This window comes from Triticum aestivum, chromosome 3B (genome assembly GCF_018294505.1).
Source record: "Triticum aestivum cultivar Chinese Spring chromosome 3B, IWGSC CS RefSeq v2.1, whole genome shotgun sequence".
Lineage (NCBI taxonomy): Eukaryota > Viridiplantae > Streptophyta > Magnoliopsida > Poales > Poaceae > Triticum > Triticum aestivum.
Genome location: NC_057801.1, coordinates 508,616,318 through 508,635,694, shown reverse-complemented (window position 1 = coordinate 508,635,694; position 19,377 = coordinate 508,616,318). Strand labels below are relative to the sequence as shown.

The 19,377-nt window shown below is 42.9% G+C and overlaps 1 long non-coding RNA gene across 5 annotated transcripts; it reads left to right on the top strand.

Annotated features, from left to right (window-relative positions):
• The first annotated feature begins 15,788 nt into the window (after positions 1-15,788).
• LOC123065608 (uncharacterized) lies at positions 15,789-18,473 on the top strand. 5 transcript variants are annotated; one of them, XR_006431086.1, is made up of 6 exons: positions 15,789-15,925; positions 16,050-16,134; positions 16,645-16,788; positions 16,884-17,197; positions 17,306-17,375; positions 18,234-18,473. It is a non-coding gene; the product is annotated as an uncharacterized lncRNA (long non-coding RNA). The 5 variants fall into 5 exon arrangements; XR_006431088.1 differs by having other exon boundaries at positions 15,792-15,929; XR_006431083.1 differs by lacking the exon at positions 16,645-16,788.
• Positions 18,474-19,377: the final 904 nt, after the last annotated feature.

Here is a 19,377-nt window from a genome sequence, read left to right as displayed (position 1 = left end):
ATCAATACACTACACGGATCTAACGGAACTTACTCAGATTTCATGAATTGGAAGAACATAACCATAGGATTTCTATTCCAAAAAGGGGGAGGCATGAGTAACCAGAGAAACCCTGGGATCTATCTGAGACATAAATGGGTATAGATGACTAACTAGTTGTCCGTCGTCGTCGGAGTCATCGCCGGAGTGGTCGTCGGAGTCATCGCCCCAGTCGTCGCCAGAGTCGGTGTGGAACTCCGTCTCCGGCTATGGAAGCTCGACGCCATCAACAATGCCAGGTTGCAGCAATAACTTGCCAGCAGTGATGGCAACCTCTGTCTCCATCTCCATGTCATGCTCCGGTGCTTTAGCAGCCCCGGTGTCGCCACTTCCTCTAATGGGGCGCTTTGGCGGCATCCTCATACACTGACGGCTTTTATGACTGAGAGTGGCGTCGAGGATGCAAGCGGAGAGAGGGGATTGTGTGTGTGGCAAGGATGGGGCCGCACCATTAATATGGAGTAGTGGAAGAGAGGCGGGAGGCGGTCAAACCACTGGCTCGCCTCCCGGTGAGCCTGCGCACCAGACTCCTTGCATGCATACCGTCGTTTCACACATCTACTCGCATGCCTCCTGATGCCACTGTGTAGCGAGCACGCCTCCATCAATTCACACACCTACATGCATGCCTCCCGGCATGCCTGCACGGTGGACTGCTCGCATGCGTCCCGTCAAGTCACGCCTGCTCGCACAGTACACGGGTCGCGTGCAGCACATATATTGTTTTTCTATTTGGATGATTAATGATGCCGCTTTATTTTTTGCTTAACTGAAGCATGGCACGTATCCATTATTGGTCTAACGCTCACGGTTCGAATAAATAGTCCGTTCAGGATATTGGTTCCCAATTATTAATAATCTCCCGTTTGTAATTAGATAAAGATTACATCAAAACTGGTCTCAAATTTGACAAAAAAAGTACAATGCAACTTTGTATTGGTGTCCATATGACAACACGATAAGTTTCATGAACTTCAAATAAGTTTTGGATGTACTAGAATTTAAAAATCAATATTCTCATTATTTGAAATTTGTTGCATGGGGAGTAAACATGCACCCAGTGAGACACATGTGTTTTTGCAATCTATTTAGGTGCACTGTCATGTGTGCATGTAGCTCGAATTTGATTTTTGCACATTATACCCCTAGAAAATCAATGAATTAATGTACTAAAACGTCTTAATGATCTCTGATTTTTTTCGAAATTAAAACGTCCCTCCTTTGGTAACATACATATGTTCACCGCGGGATAATTAATTTAACATGCATCGTAGTTGCGGTGCATTCGCGATGTGTGGGTGGATGTGTGCGTCTGGGGTGGCGAGTGGCTCGCAGTACACTACGAGTTGTGAGCCACCGTGTGGGTTGACCGTTTTGTTAGGCAGGCCGATGCCACTTCAGAGTCGTGAATTCATAATTTAAAACATTACACAACCCTTTCATACATACATGTTTTGGCCACATGCAGTCGATGGTTGTCCTACACGACACTCGATACTCGCGTATGACACTTTCTGTGGGCCCGCGAGGTCTTCGTCCATCACTTTGACGAACAACCGGTAGTGAGGTTAATTTGGCCAACAAGGTAGAATCTTTTTTTGTGTTATGGTGGTATATAGCACGCGTCGAAGAGGTGGGAGGGGACTAGCATATATATATATATATATATATATATATATATATATATATATATATATATATATATATATATATATATATATAGCCGGTCCATTCTGCTAATATTAGCAGAATAACTATTCTAATAACACTTGTGCACTGCACGCTCAACGCAAGTGCAGGTCATTGTTTGAACCAAGTGTGCTGTAGTACTCATGTAAGTGAACTTCCTGTCGCAAAATACTGCACGCTGTGTTTTTTGGTACTGTTTTTGCTCTAATTTTTTAATCATTTATTGGAACGACGCGTGTAATATACCATTGAGAAGATATGGATTAGGCGCAACTTCGTCATGTTGAACACTTTTTGAGATTCCTCATGGTTTAAGAGAAGTTTTGAAAACGGTGCGGCGCACGATGGCAGCGCGTGTTTTTTCGTGTTTTTTTCTCTAAACCGCTCGTCGCAATGAATCAAATGATACACCATTGAAAAGATATCGTCGAGATACATCCTTTTCATATATATTATTTTCTCTAATTCGTTACGGTCTGAGAGCAGTTTTAATTTTAGTAAATCGCGGAATTGTGTTTTTTCGATTTTTTTTTTACTTTTTTCGGTATTGTTTCGCTATAGTTTTTGAACCGTTGTCGAAATGAGGCGCAACTTTCATATGTTGAAATGTGTTTGAGATTCCTTACGCTTTTTAGTTAATTTTGAAAATCATGCTACGGGCGACGAGTGGCAGCCGCCTTTTTTCTAAAACAAATTCAAATCAGTCACCGGAATGATACAAATGATACATCGTTGGAAAGATATCGACAAGGCGCAACTTTTTCATGTAGAACACTCTTTTTAGTTCCTCATGGTTTAAGAGTAGTTTCAATTTCACCGAAATGCGGACACTATTTTTCGCGACACCAAAATCGACGTCCAAACCACATTAGATAGAAGAATGCACTACTTCATACAGGAAACCGCACTGCATGAGACAATCAAGCGAACTGCATGTTTTCTAAATGCATTTTGTTTTAAATGGATTGTATAAAAAGTCCTTCGTAGTGGATTTTTTTCAAGACTAAAGCGCACTGCATTTGCATGATTTTTAAATGCATTTTTATTTTAAAACGAGTGTATTGAAAAGTCCTTTGTGGTGGACTTTTTTGTAGCCCAAGGTGCACTGCATTTTTTGCATGTTTTTAATTATATTTTTGGTGAAATGGATTGTACTGAGGAGTCCTTCCTAGTGGACTTTTTTCAAGACGAAATGCATCGCATTTGCATGATTTTTTAAATGCATTTTTGTCTTAAAAGGTGTGTGCTAAAAAGTCTTTTCTAGTGGACCTTTTTCAAGACCAAAGCGCACTGGATTTGCGTGATTTTTTCAATGCATTTTTATTTTAAAACGAGTGTACTGAAAAGTCCTTCATGGTGGACTTTTTTGTAGAACAAAATGCACTGCATTTTTGCATGTTTTTAATTACATTTTTGTTTGAAATGGACTATACTGAGGAGTCCTTCCTAGTGGACTTCTTTCAAGACGAAAGTGCACCGCATTTGCATGATTTTTAAATGCATTTTTGTTTTAAAAGGTGTGTGCTAAAAAGTCTTTTGTAGTGGACCTTTTTCAAGACCAAAGCGCACTGCATTTGCATGATTTTTCAATGCATTTTTATTTTAAAACGAGTGTACTCAAAAGTCCTTCGTGGTGGACTTTTTTGTAGAACAAAGTGCACTGTATTTTTTTGCATGTTTTTAATTACATTTTTGTTTGAAATGGACTGTACTGAGGAGTCCTTCCTAGTGGACTTTTTTTAAGGCATGCACCGCATTTGCATGATTTTTTAAATGCATTTTGTTTTAATACTTTTTTGTAGACCAAAGTGCACCGCATTTGCATGATTTTTTAAATGCATTTTGTTTTAATACTTTTTTGTAGACCAAAGTGCACCGCATTTGCATGATTTTTTAAATGCATTTTTGTTTTAAAACGTGTACTGAAAAGTACTTTGTGGTGGACTTTTTTGTAGACCAAAGTGCACCGCATTTGCATGATTTTTAAAATGCATTTTGTTTTAAAATGTGTGTACGAAAAGTACTTCGTGGTGGAATTTTTTGTAGACCAAAGTGCACCGCATTTGCATGATTTTTAAAATGCATTTTGTTTTAATATGTGTGTACTGAAAAGTCCATTGTGGTGGACTTTTTTGTAGAACAAAGTGCACTGCATTTTTTGCATGTTTTAATTACATTTTTTGTTTGAAATGGACCATACTAAGGAGTCCTTCCTAGTGGACTTTTTTCAAGACGAAAGTGCACCACATTTGCATGATTTTTAAATGCATTTTGTCTTAATACTTTTTTGTAGACCAAAGTGCATTGCATTTGCATGATTTTTTAAATGCATTTTGTTTTAATACTTTTTTGTAGACCAAAGTGCACTGCATTTGCGTGATTTTTTAAATGCATCTTTGTTTTAAAATGTGTACTGAAAAGTATTTCATGGTGGACTTTTTTGTAGACCAAAGTGCACCGCATTTGCATGATTTTTTAAATGCATCTTTTTAAAAATGTGTGTACGAAAAAGTACTTCGTGGTGGATTTTTTTGTAGACCAAAGTGCACCGCATTTGCATGATTTTTTAAACGCATTTTGTTTTAATATGTGTGTACTGAAAAGTCCATTGTGGTGGACTTTTTTGTAGAACAAAGTGCACCGCATTTGCATGATTTTTTAAATGCATTTTGTTTGAAATGGATTGTACTCAAGAGTCCTTCGTAATGGACTGTTTTCAAGACCAAAGTGCACCGCATTTGCATAATTTTTAATGCATTTTTTGTTTTAATAGGTGTGTACTGAAAAGTCCTTCGTAGTGGACTTTTTAGACCAAATGCACTGCATTTTTGCATGTTTTAAATGCATTTTGTTTGAAATGGACTGTACTGTAGAGTCCTTCGTAGTGGATTTTTTTTTACCAAAGTGCGCCACATATTCTTCCTAGTTTTTTTACTACACTATATGGCAACATAGTTAACTGTATGAAAAAACTTTTAACAATGTTGCTAGTTTTTTGGCAACAAGGGAATTGCATTTTTATCATGTCCCAAATCTGTAGACAACTCAAATCTGGACTGCATTGTCGAGAGTAAGAATCTGATACCGCGGACTGCACACACCGCACTGCACGGACGCACCGGTGGACCGGACGGAAGCAAGCTCACCCGAAGCAGCGCACACTACTTTTTGCAGCCACTAAACTACAATTATCCATCCATTTGAGAAGGCAACAAACATCCATCCATCTGAGAACGCAGCAGCCATACAAGTGAATGACAGCAAAAGAAAAGGCCATGTGTCCTCGGCCGAGAGCACGTCAAAAGACAAACAAAAAAGGAAATAGCGGACTGCATGCCCTTGTTGATCCAACCGCTAGTGGATCGCCGATGAACTGCAAGTCCACACTGATGCATAAATTGTTCCGCCGAGCAATAGTGGATGTTGCGGCTGGCTCACCGTCAGTCTCCTGGTGGCCCCCAACCCTTCGCCGACTAAACTACAAGTGGGTGTGCTGCTGAAACGTCTTGGCGTGATCCTCCTGTTGGGAACACGGTGAGCAAGTCTGAACAATAAAATCAAACACCACGCATCATAGTAGCGAACTGCATGACACTGATACTGAGTAAGAGATGGCTGAATCACCGGACTACGTCAAGGAACCTACTGCACTAAATACACCGAAATCAAAAGCAAAAATGCAAAAACCATTGTTCTGAATTGCAAGCGCCACTATTGCTCTTCCATGGTGCATCGGTGCCCCCGTTTGACTCCCCTCGCATGCATCCAGGGAATGTGCCGGCAAACTGCACAGCGCCTCCAGCACAAACGCATCATCTGCGTCCCCCGTTGCTGACAAGCTCCCTTTTTCTTCGAGGCGGGGCTCCCCTCCATGGCAAGCAGATGGAGGAGGGGAGAAGGTGGAGCCAGATCCGGCTGCGGGGGTCACGGCAGACTCGGACGTGGCTGCCGAGATCCAAAGGTCTCTGGCGCGGTGCTTATTGCGACGGCGACGGGCGGAGGTGGTGCGCGCCAGGGCAACACTGATAGGTGGCTGGTCCGGCGGATGGACGAGGAAGCTGGGTTGGGTGCGGCGGCGGGGGGGTGATGTCCGCGGGAGGAAGGTGGAGCGGATCGGGGGCCACTAGGAAGGGAAGATGTAGCAGCCACGGGGTGGGAGCCTGGGAGGTGGTCGGGTGGGGACGCCAATGCGGGAGTGGGTGCACCGCCGTGGGGTGGGATGTGGTCAGGGGTGGTGACGTGGCCGCGGGGTGGGAGGTCGGGGCGCCGTAGTGGGGTGGGAAGTGGTGGCGGCTTTCTGGGGGAGCGGTGGGCCGGGGCCGGCGAGAGAAGGAAGTAGTGAATCCACCTCGGCCATGGACGGTGGTGCACGCGGGGAAGAGGTGACGAGGGGTGCGCGGCTCGGTGCAGTACGGGGGTGTAGGGGAAAGCCATGGCGGCAGCGCGCGGGAGGGGATTGGGGCGACGGTGGTGAGGTGTGGTGGCGGCAGAAGGTGGAGAGGGAGGTTGGGGCGTGTGATGTGGTGGCGTGCGGGGAAGAAGGTGGGTAGGGCGGGGGTGGGACGGTGGTTGGTGGATGTGGTTCCGGTCGGGGCGCGGAGGAGTGTTAGCAGAATAATGAATAGTGTTATCAAAATAAGACTCTTAAGGGGTGTTGTCATAATAGACCTATCATATATATATATATATATATATATATATATATATATATATATATATATATATATACACTATACGTGCACGTTCGCGAACAAGTACACCTCACTCAGTGTCGGGACTTTTCAGTTTCCGGGGCATGTGCCACATCAAAATTGTAAAAATGGCTATTCAAACATCACACAACACCTCTTTGCGCACATGCATGCAGGCGGTGGTTATCCTAGTTAGGACACTCACGTGTGACGGTTCTATCTGTGGGCCCACGAGGCCATCGTTGATGCATATGCATCACTTTGACCTACATCGAAAGAGGTTAATTAATTATTTTCACCATCAATGAGGATTCTTTTTGGGTTGTATTACGGTAGAAGCATATAGTATGCGTCGAAGAGGGAGAAGGGGACCATCATATGTAGTACGCTTCATGAACCTCACTCTGTGTGGGTGCATGGTTTACAGTTTTTGAGGCATGTGTGGCACATCAAAGTTGTGCATTTTAGGTATTATATTCAACATATGTTTGGCCCACTTGCAAAGCGATGGTGGTTGTCCTCTCACACCCATTTAAATGGCTATAAGCGATATCGATGCTTTCCATGTGTGGGCCTGCTTGGTCCATCACTATTTTTTGCCTGACAACGAGAGTGGTTAATTTGATTTAGGAGGGGGTAATTTTTTTGCTTGTGTGTGTCTATATATATATTATATCTCTCCCTATCTCTCTCTAATAATAATAATAATAATAATAATAATAATAATAATAATAATAATAATAATAATCTTTCCCTAATAATAAAGCATGGATTGACTTTGTCGGGTTCACCGTCACAATACGCTTTCTTTTCATGTCATAACACGCTTTTACAATTTGTATGGACAAAATTGCAATATAGACGAAGTGGTACTAATATATATTTTCGTCCGTCCACCTCCCTCTCCGAATTTTGGGTACGTTTTTTGCAGCTTCAATGGGCCAGAAAATTTGCTATGGGCCGGTAAAAAAATTCAACCTCACGACCTGCTCTCCTCTCCTTACGGCTGCAGCAAAGGAAAAAATTCTTTTGCCTATGCTACAATTTCAGATTAATTAGTCCCACCCTGCCGCTTTGCATCATATCCTAGCAGTTTATATACTTTTGGAGTTGGCAGAATCAACAAGGCAACAAAAGACATGAAGAAAGACGCGATGCATCACAAATCGATAGCCTGGAAGGAAGCTCACGAGCAATGAAAGAGGAGAGGCATAGAAAATATTTAAAAAAAGCAGCATGGATGCCTAGCCTAATGGAGGCTGGTGCTGCAGCATCGACCGCCCGACCAGAGCCAGCTCCTCTCCGGAGGAGACATGGCCGTCGTGGGATTCCCGTCGGCGGAGCAGGGGTGCGGGGGTCCCGGGCTCCCGGTAGCAGGAGGTCAGGCGGTTGGCTTGGTTCCTGTCACAACGAGAGAGAGACGGGAGGGGAAAAGGGAAGGATCGAGCGATGGAAAGAGGAAATGGAGGAGGCCGACAGTGGTCTGATGGCCTGCTATGGCGAGGAGCTCGCCTCCTGATGTGTTGCGCGTGTGGGAGCTCGTGCTCCTTTGGTCTCGTGGACGAAAACCCGGCTTGTGCGGGGCGCTGGTGGCTGGTGGTTCCGCGCCATCGAGTCGTCGTGCCCACTTGTGGAGATAGGGCTGGTCAGAGCAGGATATGTGGCTGGTGAAGAGCTGGGCACCGCTCTGCGGCTGCAAATATAACAGCAAGCGACATCTGGCCCTGGAACCTTTTTGTGTCGACCCCAGAAGCACACATGTGCATGGCTGCATGCCAATTGAACAAGAGCTCCCCATACACTAAAAAAATGAACAAGAGCTCCCAAGAAAGATGGAGTATACCCATTTGTCTTAAATTTATTTAAGAAATATATTGTGGTGGATTGGCTCGAGTACTTTCATAGATCCTCACCTTTGGTGATTTTCATCTCTACGTTTCTAAAACTTGATACATAGTACTGTAGAACATGCCCTCCATCCATGCATGAAATAAGCACGTAACAATACTTTTGTTTTTGAGAATCATAACAATACAATTTAAAAGTATGAGTGCCGGTATATGAACTAGGTGCATGGCAAGCACTCTCTTGTCTTGGTACGGTTCAGTGACATGTGGGCCATGCGGTGACCAACATCATTGCTTTGAAATTCACCACATTCAAACATATTGTCATGAGATGAACATTGTCGTCACTGTTGACGAGGGAAGAAATGACAAATGAGTATAAACGGCAACATGAGTGTGGCGTCATGTTAAAATAGAAGACACGAGTTTGTATCGGGTCTTAAGCAATGCTTATAGGGTTAGTTACATACGATTTTTTCTCTCCCGTTGCAACGCACGGGCATGTTTGCTAGTCTTTCCCTAATAATAATAAAGCACGGATTGACTTTGTCGGGTTCACCGTCACAATACGCTTTTTTTCATAAATTTACGCTTTCAGTTTCAAGCCTACGTATATCCAAGGTGGTACTAAACTAAAAATAAGTGTGTGTGCTACGGTCGTCCAGCGTCTTTCAGCGCGTTTTTCACGATCATCCTACGACGTGGGCCAACGAAGGTACGATATGGCCCAACAAAGAATGCCCGGTGCAGTCCATGGAAGGAAAAAAATAATAGCCAGTTTGCTAATTCGAACTCAAGACCTCATACCTTAGGACTAAGGTCATGACCAACTGAGCTACCTCACATTATGTTATGTAGCGAAAGCTTGACTTATCTATTAGTCCCATATCGGTTGCTTACATGCAATCCTATTAACTTTTATACGTCTTTTATTTTTCTTGGTATCAAGGTGCTGTCTCATGAATCAATAAGAAAGGGAATATGCTGCCGTAGGAAGGAAGCAGAATTGAATTCTAAAGGGAGGAAGAAGGTTGTGATAGAGTAAATATTATAAGGAACAAAAATATGAGGAGGGGAGCAGAATCGAATCATCATGCTGATATTAAGAAAGGCCAAAGGGAGGAAGAAGGTTGGCTGCATGGATGTCCCGCCACGCCACTACATGGATGATTCTAAATGAGGATTATGGGCTCGCCTGTCAGGTGCATAATTTAAGCGGGGACGCGCACTCATCCATAAACCCGTGTCTATGCTTTAGCACTTTGCATTTGGTTGGTGGCACTGCGAGCAATGCACAACATCCACATGCTCTTTTTTTGGGGGTATTTATTTGTCTTTCGAAAAATGCTAGCTTTGATTGATTTAGGTATGATTTACCTAGAGGAAAATAGGAGGGCGCTAGAGCTGGATTGTTGGCGCTGGGGCATGCTTGAGTATAAAGGCATCCCAATCATGGGAATAGACCGGACTATATATATTAACTGAAGGTAATCAATCGTAAAGCCTGCATGTTATATCTTTGAGTATTCAGTGTTTGTATAAAGGCATGTTAATAATGTGCACGCGTGGACAATTGAGCATCTGCAAAAAAAATCTCCGTTATAATCACTATGCACTCAATGTCTCCTTTTTTCCTTTGGTAGTATTCTCATCAAAGATAAAAATAAATGGTGCATGTTTCGATATTAATATATTGATAGGTACATTTTTAAAATAAATTAATCCGCAAAATTACTGATATTAATACCTAACTAACAAGCATGTGCAAATAAAATATAGGATCTAAGTGTCACATGCACTGACACAAAGGCGCTTCGCAACCGAGTTCTTTGACCTGACCAACCCTGGTTCATGCTGACTAATGTTTACTATGCGAGTTTCTGAAGTTCACCATCTAATCCAAGCATCACAAAACAAAAGGTGAGCATTATTATTCAAAGGAATTAAGAATTAACGTGCTAAATTTATTAAAGGAATGAATAATTTTGAACTCACTAGCCACGCTCATATTGGGGTGAGTATATGTGAAGAAAAAATCTCCCGTTGCAACACACGGGCATGTGTGCTAGTCTCTCCCTAATAATAAAGCACGGATTGACTTTGTCGGGTTCACCGTCACAATACGCTTTCTTCCTGTGAATTTATGCTTTCAGTTTAAATTTAAAACGTATAAGCGAGGTGGTACTAATCCACTAATGCAGTCAAATTTCCCGACTGATTTTTCACGCCGGCTGCGTGGAACCAGCCCAGCCCATAATCCCGTGTCAGGCCACACAGCCACGCGTGTGGGCTTTTCTGGAGAGATTCCAAAATTACTGGGCCACCGCAAAAAGTTGTGGGAATCGACCTCATGACCCTCTCTAAGGCTCTTGGCTCCAAGAACCAACTAAGCTACCAGTCTTTCATGTCTAATTGTCCCACCTCGCATTTTTAAATCAATTCACACCGGTTAATATACCAGTCACGTCGGGAATCATCAAGCAGACCGAGAAAATCAGCCACCTGATTGGAGCGCGGTAATTAAACTAATGGGCTAATTAAAGAAAGTATCGTGGGCATAAAAAAAGAAGGAAAGCTTTGGGCTAGGATTTGATTGTGATTGTCATAATGCTCATAATAAGGCACCTACTAATTAAAAGGAAGGATTGGGCTTGATTGTGAGGTGGGGCTGGAAGGATTGATTGAGTTCATACACAACTATTGAGGGACAAGCACTTTGCGCTCAGAATGGAAATAAATTAGAAGGAATATACTTTTGTGTCCCGCCTCAAGGAAAAAACTAACGTGATCATCAAGAAAAAAACTTGGCCGTGCACGTTTTAATTTAACCTGATCACTTTCTATCCAAATCCAATATGGGAAGTGTCACACGTTTGAACTTTTTGTGTCATTAAAATGTGTTTGTGCCTTTTGAAATATGTCCTCTAATTTGTAGAAATCATTCATGCACTTTAAAACGTTTGCGTAGTTTTAAGATAATGTTCATATATTTTGAAAGATGTTCACCACTTTCACAAAAACAAATTTCATGTCATTCTAACAAGTGTTCACGTGCTTAAAAATATATTCATAATTTTAAAAATATTCATGCTCTTTAAAAAACCATGTGATTTAAAAAGTAGTTATGTGTCTTAAAAATTTCAAATAAATAAAATATACAATTTAAAAGTGAGTGGGCGTATGAGGCATGATGTAGGTCGTAGTTCAGGAAAGCACGGACGTCATGTTAAGCTCGACGAGATTAGTTTTCAGGCTATTAGACATTCACTTGCAATGGCGTGGTTCAGTGACAGGTGTGTATGTGTGCGGTGGCCAAGATAATCATATAGCAATTCACCACGTTGGACGCATTGCTATCAGGTGGACACCGTGACCATGGCCGATAAGGCAGGAAGGTGGAGAAACGACAACACGGTGCATGCGCTATGTTAAAAATATATAATGTTGACCTGTGGAGGGGTCTTCAATCGAGCTTATTGTGCCAGAATCATGTGAACTTTTCTCCCGTTGCAATGCACGGGCGTGTTTACTAGGTGGGGCGTGTTTACTATGTGGGATTGACTCCGTGCGTGTGTTTGCTAATATCTTTCCCTAATAATAAAGCATGGATTGACAGAAGTTCATCTGAAACAAATAATTGGCAACATGAGAGTAATTCAAAAACGAACTCACACAATCATCCATGACTTTATTAAAAATTACAAATAGGTTTGGGTTGTTAAAACATCGAAGTGGAGGAAGTCAAGGGGCGGCGGTGCCATCTCGTGAAGAATAGAAAAATGAGGTGTTGTGGTTGGCCGGTAATAACTGTGATATGTTTTCTTCTCCCGTAGCCAGTGGCGTAGCTGTAGGGTGGCCAGGGTGGTCCATGAACCACCCTGGAATTTGGCCCATTGGTTTAGTACTTCTCTGGAAAAAAGAAACATATCCAAGGCTCCAAGCCCAAGTCAGGTCTCAGCCCATGTACATGCGAAGCGTTGGCTCGCTCTTCCGTTTCGTGGTACGCGTGCGCTGATCGTTCCTAATTCCCGACTCCTCCTCGTCTCATCTACTCGTCTCCTTTTCCTCTGGTCTCCGGAAGTCTGAAAGACTGAAACCCTAGCGGCTAGCGCCATCGCCCAGCGCAACTGCGCAAGGCCGGCACTCCGGCAGGGCACCTGCCGACGGCGACGGCCAAGCGGCCGGCGAAGGATGCCCCTCCCGGCGGCCGACGAGGCAAGGAAGGAACTGTGCAGTGCGCACCTACGCACGCATAGGTACAGACGTACAGCCCCCGCCCCGTGTAGATAAGATTTTTGTTCTTCTCTAATTCAAAGAACAACTTCTTTTTGCTCTGATAATTTGAACGATTTGTTGAGAGTGCAATCTTTAAAGTTTTTTGCAATTGATTTGTCAATTGAACCGATTGAGTCATTAGGGCTTTGTTCCAACTGAATTAATGTATTAACTTTTTTGTAGAACTGTTGCAAAAATGAAGCGGACAGGAGACATTGCATCGCTTTTTTTGAGATATGGATCCAAGAAGAAGGTGGCTGCTCCTTTTTCACCTCCTTCTCCGGCACCGGTAGCGCCCGCAGAGGAATGGCAAACCTTAGAGTCAGTGCAAGAGAGAGTAAATGAAGAAATTGTGGATTCATCACCACCAGCACCATCACCGCCACCGCCGCCACCGCCACCACCACCACCACCACCACCACCATCTGTTTATGATATTAGTCGCCTTTCACATGATCCGGGGGATAGACTGCCCATTGCATCTTATCCTGTCAATGATCAAGATGTAGTTCGACGAGCATATATCCTCAAGCGTCCGTTCCAACCATATGCACATCAATTTGAAAGCAGAAATATTGGAGGCAGAGATCGGCAATTCAATCCTCTTTGGTTTCATAAACATCATTGCCTTGAATATAGTATTAGCAAGAAAGCTGGATTCTGCTTTGTATGCTACTTGTTCAAAGATAAAAAAACCAGTGGCAATAGAACCAATGCATTTACTGAAGATGGTTGGAGAACTTGGAATAGAGAGGATGCGCTTGTAAAGCATGAAGGTGGTGTAGCAAGTGTGCACCAGGCAGCTCAAGAGAGATACAACTTATTTGTTAGCCCCCGTGCTTCTCAAATTGTTAATATTATGGTGAAGGGGAATAATGAGGATCTACGTCTTTACAAGATCCGGTTGACTTATTCACTTAGATGTTTGAGGTTTATTTTGCATCAAGGATTGGCCTTCCGTGGACACAGAGAAAATGAAGAGTCTAGCAACAGAGGTAACTTCATTGAGCTTTTGAAATGGCTTGCAACAAATAGTGAAGAGGTGAATAAGTATGTTTTGAATAATGCTCCACGTAATTGCAAATTGACTTCCCCTGGTATACAACAACAAATTGTCCAATGTTGTGCAATAGAAACTAGAAAGAAAATTATTGAAGAACTTGGCGATGATCACTATGCTATTCTAGCGGATGAATCTAGCGATGTATCACATAAAGAACAATTGGCTCTGTGCTTGCGTTTTGTTGATAAACTAGGAAGGCCATGTGAGCACTTTCTTGGAGTTGTTCATGTAGGTGATACTACTTCACTGTCACTTAAGGAAGCAATTGAATATTTACTTGTGGATAACCATTTAACCATGACTCAAATTCGTGGGCAAGGTTACGACGGGGCTAGTAATATGAAAGGGGAGATTAAAGGTCTAAAAACATTAATCATGAGAGAGTCACCTTCTGCTTATTATGTCCATTGTTTTTCTCATCAACTCCAACTAGTTCTTGTTGCTGTTGCCAAGGGAAATGATGATTGTGTGTGGTTTTTCGATCGAGTGTCTTTATTGCTGAATATTGTTGGTGTTTCTTGTAAGCGTCATGACATGCTTCGAAATGCTAGACTTCATAATATCATGAAAGCAATTGAATGTGGTGAACTGGAAACTGGGACTGGATTAAATCAAGAAATGGGCTTGCCTAGGCCGGGTGAAACTCGGTGGGGCTCTCATTATAGAATTGTTCGCAACATTATTGATATGTATGCTGAAATTCGTGATGTGCTCGTCTCTCTTGGTAAAGATACTTCACAAAGGGCTGAATGGCCGAAAATACATAGTATTGTTGGAGTGTTTGAGTCATTTGACTTTGTTTTCAATGCACACTTGATGTTTCTCATTCTTGGATATACAAGTGATTTTTCCGAGTGTTTGCAAAGAAGAGACCAAGATATTCTTACCGCAATGTCACTGTGAGATTGGCAAAAAGTAGGATGCAAGAACTGAGGTCTAATGGGTGGGATGCATTCCTTGAAAAGGTCACTTCTTTTTGCAAAAAACATGGCATTGAAGTTCCTGTAATGGAGAATAATTATGTCCCTTATGGAAGATCAACACGGTTTGTGCAACCTCAAACAAATGCAGACCACTTTAGAAGGGAAATTTATATTGGGATTATTGATAAAATCAGTCAAGAGCTCGACAATCGGTTTGATGAGGTCAATATGGAGTTGCTTTCTTGTATGTCGGCCTTGAATCCTGCCAACTCATTTGCTGCTTTTGATGCACAAAGGGTACGTAGACTTGCTGAGTTCTACCCCAATGATTTTTCGAGCTCTGACTTGATGCACCTTGAAATGCAACTTGATAACTATATTGATGACATGAGAAAAGATGATAACTTCAAAGGCCTAGAAAATCTTGTTGATCTCTCAGTTAAGCTTGTTCAAACAAGAAGGCATATAGTTCATAATTTGGTGTACTTGCTTCTAAAATTGGTATTGCTTCTACCGGTGGCCACGCCAAGTGTTGAAAGAGCATTTTCTGCAATGAGTGTGGTCAAAAACAAGTTAAGAAACAAGATGGGTGATAGTCTTTTTGATGATTGCCTAGTCACATACATCGAGCGAGATGCTTTCTCCGAAGTGACCGAAGATAATATAATTGAGACTTTCATGGTCTTGAGAAGGCGGTATACCGACAAATAAGGTGTGTCATATTTTACGCAAATGTAAGACTTGAACATGAATTTTAATATGCTTTGCAAGACCTTATTGATATGTGCTTTTGATATATTTTGTGTGCATATGTAGGTTTGTTAAATTTGTGGTGTAAATTTTATTTTGTGCCAATTGGACCATCCTGACATAAAATCCTGGCTACGCCACTGCCCGTAGCAACACACGGGCATTTTTTGCTAGCCTCTCCCTAATAATAAAGCACGGATTGAGTCTCCGGGTTCACCGTCACAATACGCTTTTTTTCCGTGATTTTACGCTTTCAGTTTGTTTCATATGGTTTGTCCGAGGTGGTATTATTTTTTTGTACAAGCTCACAATCGTTCACTTTTATTTTTATGGGCCATCAAAATCCTCGCTACACCACTGCCCGTAGCAACACACGGGCATTTTTTGCTAGTCTCTCTCTAATCTCTAATAATAAAGCACGGATTGGGTCTTCGGGTTCACCGTCGCGGCAATTTGCGAAAAAATCTCTCCGTTATTTGATACTCAACCCGCAGTCACGTCCGTAAGTGAAAAACGGTTCGCCATTGGGAAAAAAAGTCACATGCCTCCTCTCGTACTCCATGCCTCTGGCGCTTCGCCTCGCTTTGCAGCGGCGGCGACCCACCCCGTCGTCCGCCTCGCCTTGCCTCACGCCGGAGGCGGCCGGTGGTAGGTCGACCTCCACTCCCCCTCCCCCTGCGCCCGCATCATCTACCACCACCAACCCCGCCGCCCCCTCCCCTCCACCAGCTCGATCTAGATTCCTAACCCGTTCATCCCTCCCCTCTTGCAGCACAACGTGCTCCGTCGGCGGCAACGGCGACTCCTTCTTGCCGAATAGAGGAGCCGTTTGATGTTCAGCAGGAACTCCTCATCTGGTGAGATCCCCCCCTCCCCAATTGCAAGCACCTATTTGATGTTCTTCTGCCCATCTAAATTCCACATGTTATGTCAGTGGTACAGCCGCATGGATTGGAAGTATGTATTTCAGCTTGGGTTTAAAGGGGCAGTCTGGTGATATGAAAATTTGTACAAACTATCTAGGACCTCAAGTTCACATGGGTGTGCTTATTTACCTTCTAACTACAGATGACACCCAATAGATCAATTAGTGCCATCTCCAGATTTCTATCATCATGTTGCTTCATTTATCTTCATATAAGTTTCACTGAGAGATGCATGCATTAAACATAGTGTTTTTTAGTGGGCATCAGACTTGGTTAGATGGCTTTTGCTGTGAAAGAAAATTTATCTCTCTAAAGATCTGTACTCTGAATCCTAGATCTCATACTTGATTTTTGGTATAAGAATAGATATCTATAGATCGTTGCTGTATGGATACAGTATAGATGAGATACTTGATTTCACTACTCCAAGATCACTTACAGGTAATTGAACTTGCTCCGGAAGCATGGAGCATCCTGAGATCCCTGATGTGGTAGTTAGCTTCTTGCATGTTGCTTACACATACGTGCCAGTAGCTGTCTCCAGTCTCCACTGCATTTCACTAGCAGTAGTTTTCGCCTTGTGAGGTCTGAGCTTTCAAATATTCGAATGCCTTAACTTTCTAGCTAATCCAATAGCCTAGGAGTATCACCATGTTTACACATTTAGAAGATTTTTGCAGTTAGACGATTCCGAGAGAGCAAAGAGTGAGTTGAGAGGGATGGAGAGAGCACAGAAGGGAAGGAGAAAGGAATAGGGAGGAGCGGCGGTGGTTGGTTCTCCGGAGGCACTGGATCGGGCACGGGCGCAGAGCTCCTGCTCGGGGACGCGAAGATCCTGGGAGGCACTCTCCCATTCAGTTACCCTTACTATCGGTTCCTAGGTGCAGCCCCGGCGGCCATCGCCTGAACGGCGCGGACGCGTGCTTCTCCCCAGGGAGGGCCATGCCGCTGCAGATGAAACTGAATCCCCTTCCGAGCCGGCGGACATGACATGGTAAGAACGCTCACGCAGAGATTCAGTTTTTTGCCAGAGATTCAGTTTTGGATGGACGGCTGTTCTTATTTAGTCTCTCTGTTTTTCTCTTGTGCCTTGGTCATTCAGGTTGGTTTCACGGGATTGACTCGGCTACCTACAGAAGTGCCACCAATCTGAACCAAGCTGTTGCGTCAAGGTGAGATGATAAATTCCGTTCTTGACCACTGCCACCCTGTTTAGTACTCTTATTGATCTGATTTCTCTCTTGTTGATGCAACCTGCTCACTTCACGTGAAGGCATGTAGGTTGATTCATATGATTCTTCAGCGGCAGCAAGTTTTTCATGTACATTCCTTCCTATAAGCGACGGGCGCGATACGCACCTCCAACCAACGCTTTCCACGGTGATCCCCGGCCACGAGCACGTCTATCCCCTACAAGCCGCTACCGGTGCTCCCTCTCCGCTGGATGCGGCAAGGTCGTGCGAGTGTTCTGTAGGTCGGCACTGCACCATGGGCACAGGATCGTCGCCCTCATGGCCACAGCCGCAAACTTCGTGTCTGGCCTGTTTATCCTCACCACTTTCAGAATCGGAGGCAGTGCATGACTGGTGACCAGTGTCCGACTTTGATCGTCGACGCTGATGATGGATTCAAGCACTCCACCATATTCTTGGTACAGCACCACTGGGGACTTAGCAAAACTGCTTTTTAGCCATTAACATCCAAGTCCTAGATATTGTTATGGCATAAATTTTGACGGTTAGGATTTTAACAAGGTGCAAAGCTGTGTAGGTTGAGATGACAGAGATAATAGTATGCTAAATGTGTAGACATAGTTTGACAATTTTGCTGAAACATAGTACTCCCTTTAGTAAAAAAGATGTCCTGAATAAGCTCTAATATGACATCATGATTGTTACCATTTGTTCCGAAGAACAAGTGTAAGTTCTATAAAATAATTGACTGTTATTTTCAGATTTTCTCCTCGTACACTTTTAATAGCTCATGATGTTTAGTGATCCTTTTTCCATATGCTTGTGATCTATTTTCAGGCTACATCATCAGGATTCACACCTCGCCAGATCCGAGACTGCTGTTTGGAAGGGATCCATTAGTTGTCGCCGCTGTTCAAGTTAGATGTAACACAATCTGTACAGCTCCATTATTGCGATTCAAAGACTCCATCATGGAGTAATTTTTGCTGTAGCTTCTAGGTTAATTTTTTATGTGGTCGGCATAACACCTAATTCATAATGAAGTAATTTTAAATAAGTTATAAGGTTTAAGAGAAATCTTATACCAATAAAGAAAATAATCAGGTTGGTCAAGGGGAGGGAATGTGTCTCCTCCACTATTACATTACATCCGATACTATCTAATTAGATGCATGCTCACTAGAATGCCTCATTTTTATTCTAATTTGCAAATTTAGGATTCTACCTACAAGACTTGCAGTCTTTGTATAAATTAAGATTAAGTAGGACAATGTTCTAGGTTTAAGAAAAAAATTAGGTTTAGGATAAAACTGTTCTAGATTTTGAGAAGATTGTTACATATCCATGGAAAAAATGTCCCAAGTTAGAAAATTAACTATCCATGTTTTCGGTTCTTGGTTAATAAACTGGTCACAATAGTTTTTTTTTTGAAACAAGCTGGTCACAATAGTTAACCTAATAGATTCCCGGTCCTACATATGCCTCGCATTAACACCGGGCAAAAAATACGCCATCATCATGAGTGGAGAGCACAGTGCAGGAGGGAATAAAACAGCAAAGCCGCGAACTAAACAATGCAAATATTTCTTAGCCATTTTGCAAAGATGGTCTGGCTGAAAGCATAATTCTTCATGTTGAGAATAGTTGACGTGGGTCATAAATTAAAGAATTACTCGTGTAATAGGCTATGCTTACGCGGTGTGATAAATTCTTTTCTCCCATCCTCAAAAAAAATTTCTTTTCTCCCGATGCAACGCACGGGCATTTTTGCTAGTTTAATAATAAAGCACGGATTGGGTCTCCGGATTCACCGTCACAATACGCTTTTTTTCCCGTGATTTTACGCTTTCAGTTTGTTTCATATGGTTTGTCCGAGGTGGTATTATTTTTCTGTACAAGCTCACGATCGTTCACTTTTATTTTTATGGGCCATCAGCCGGCGTGTACGTCCGCCCAGGCTGCAGCGAACGCACGAACCAGC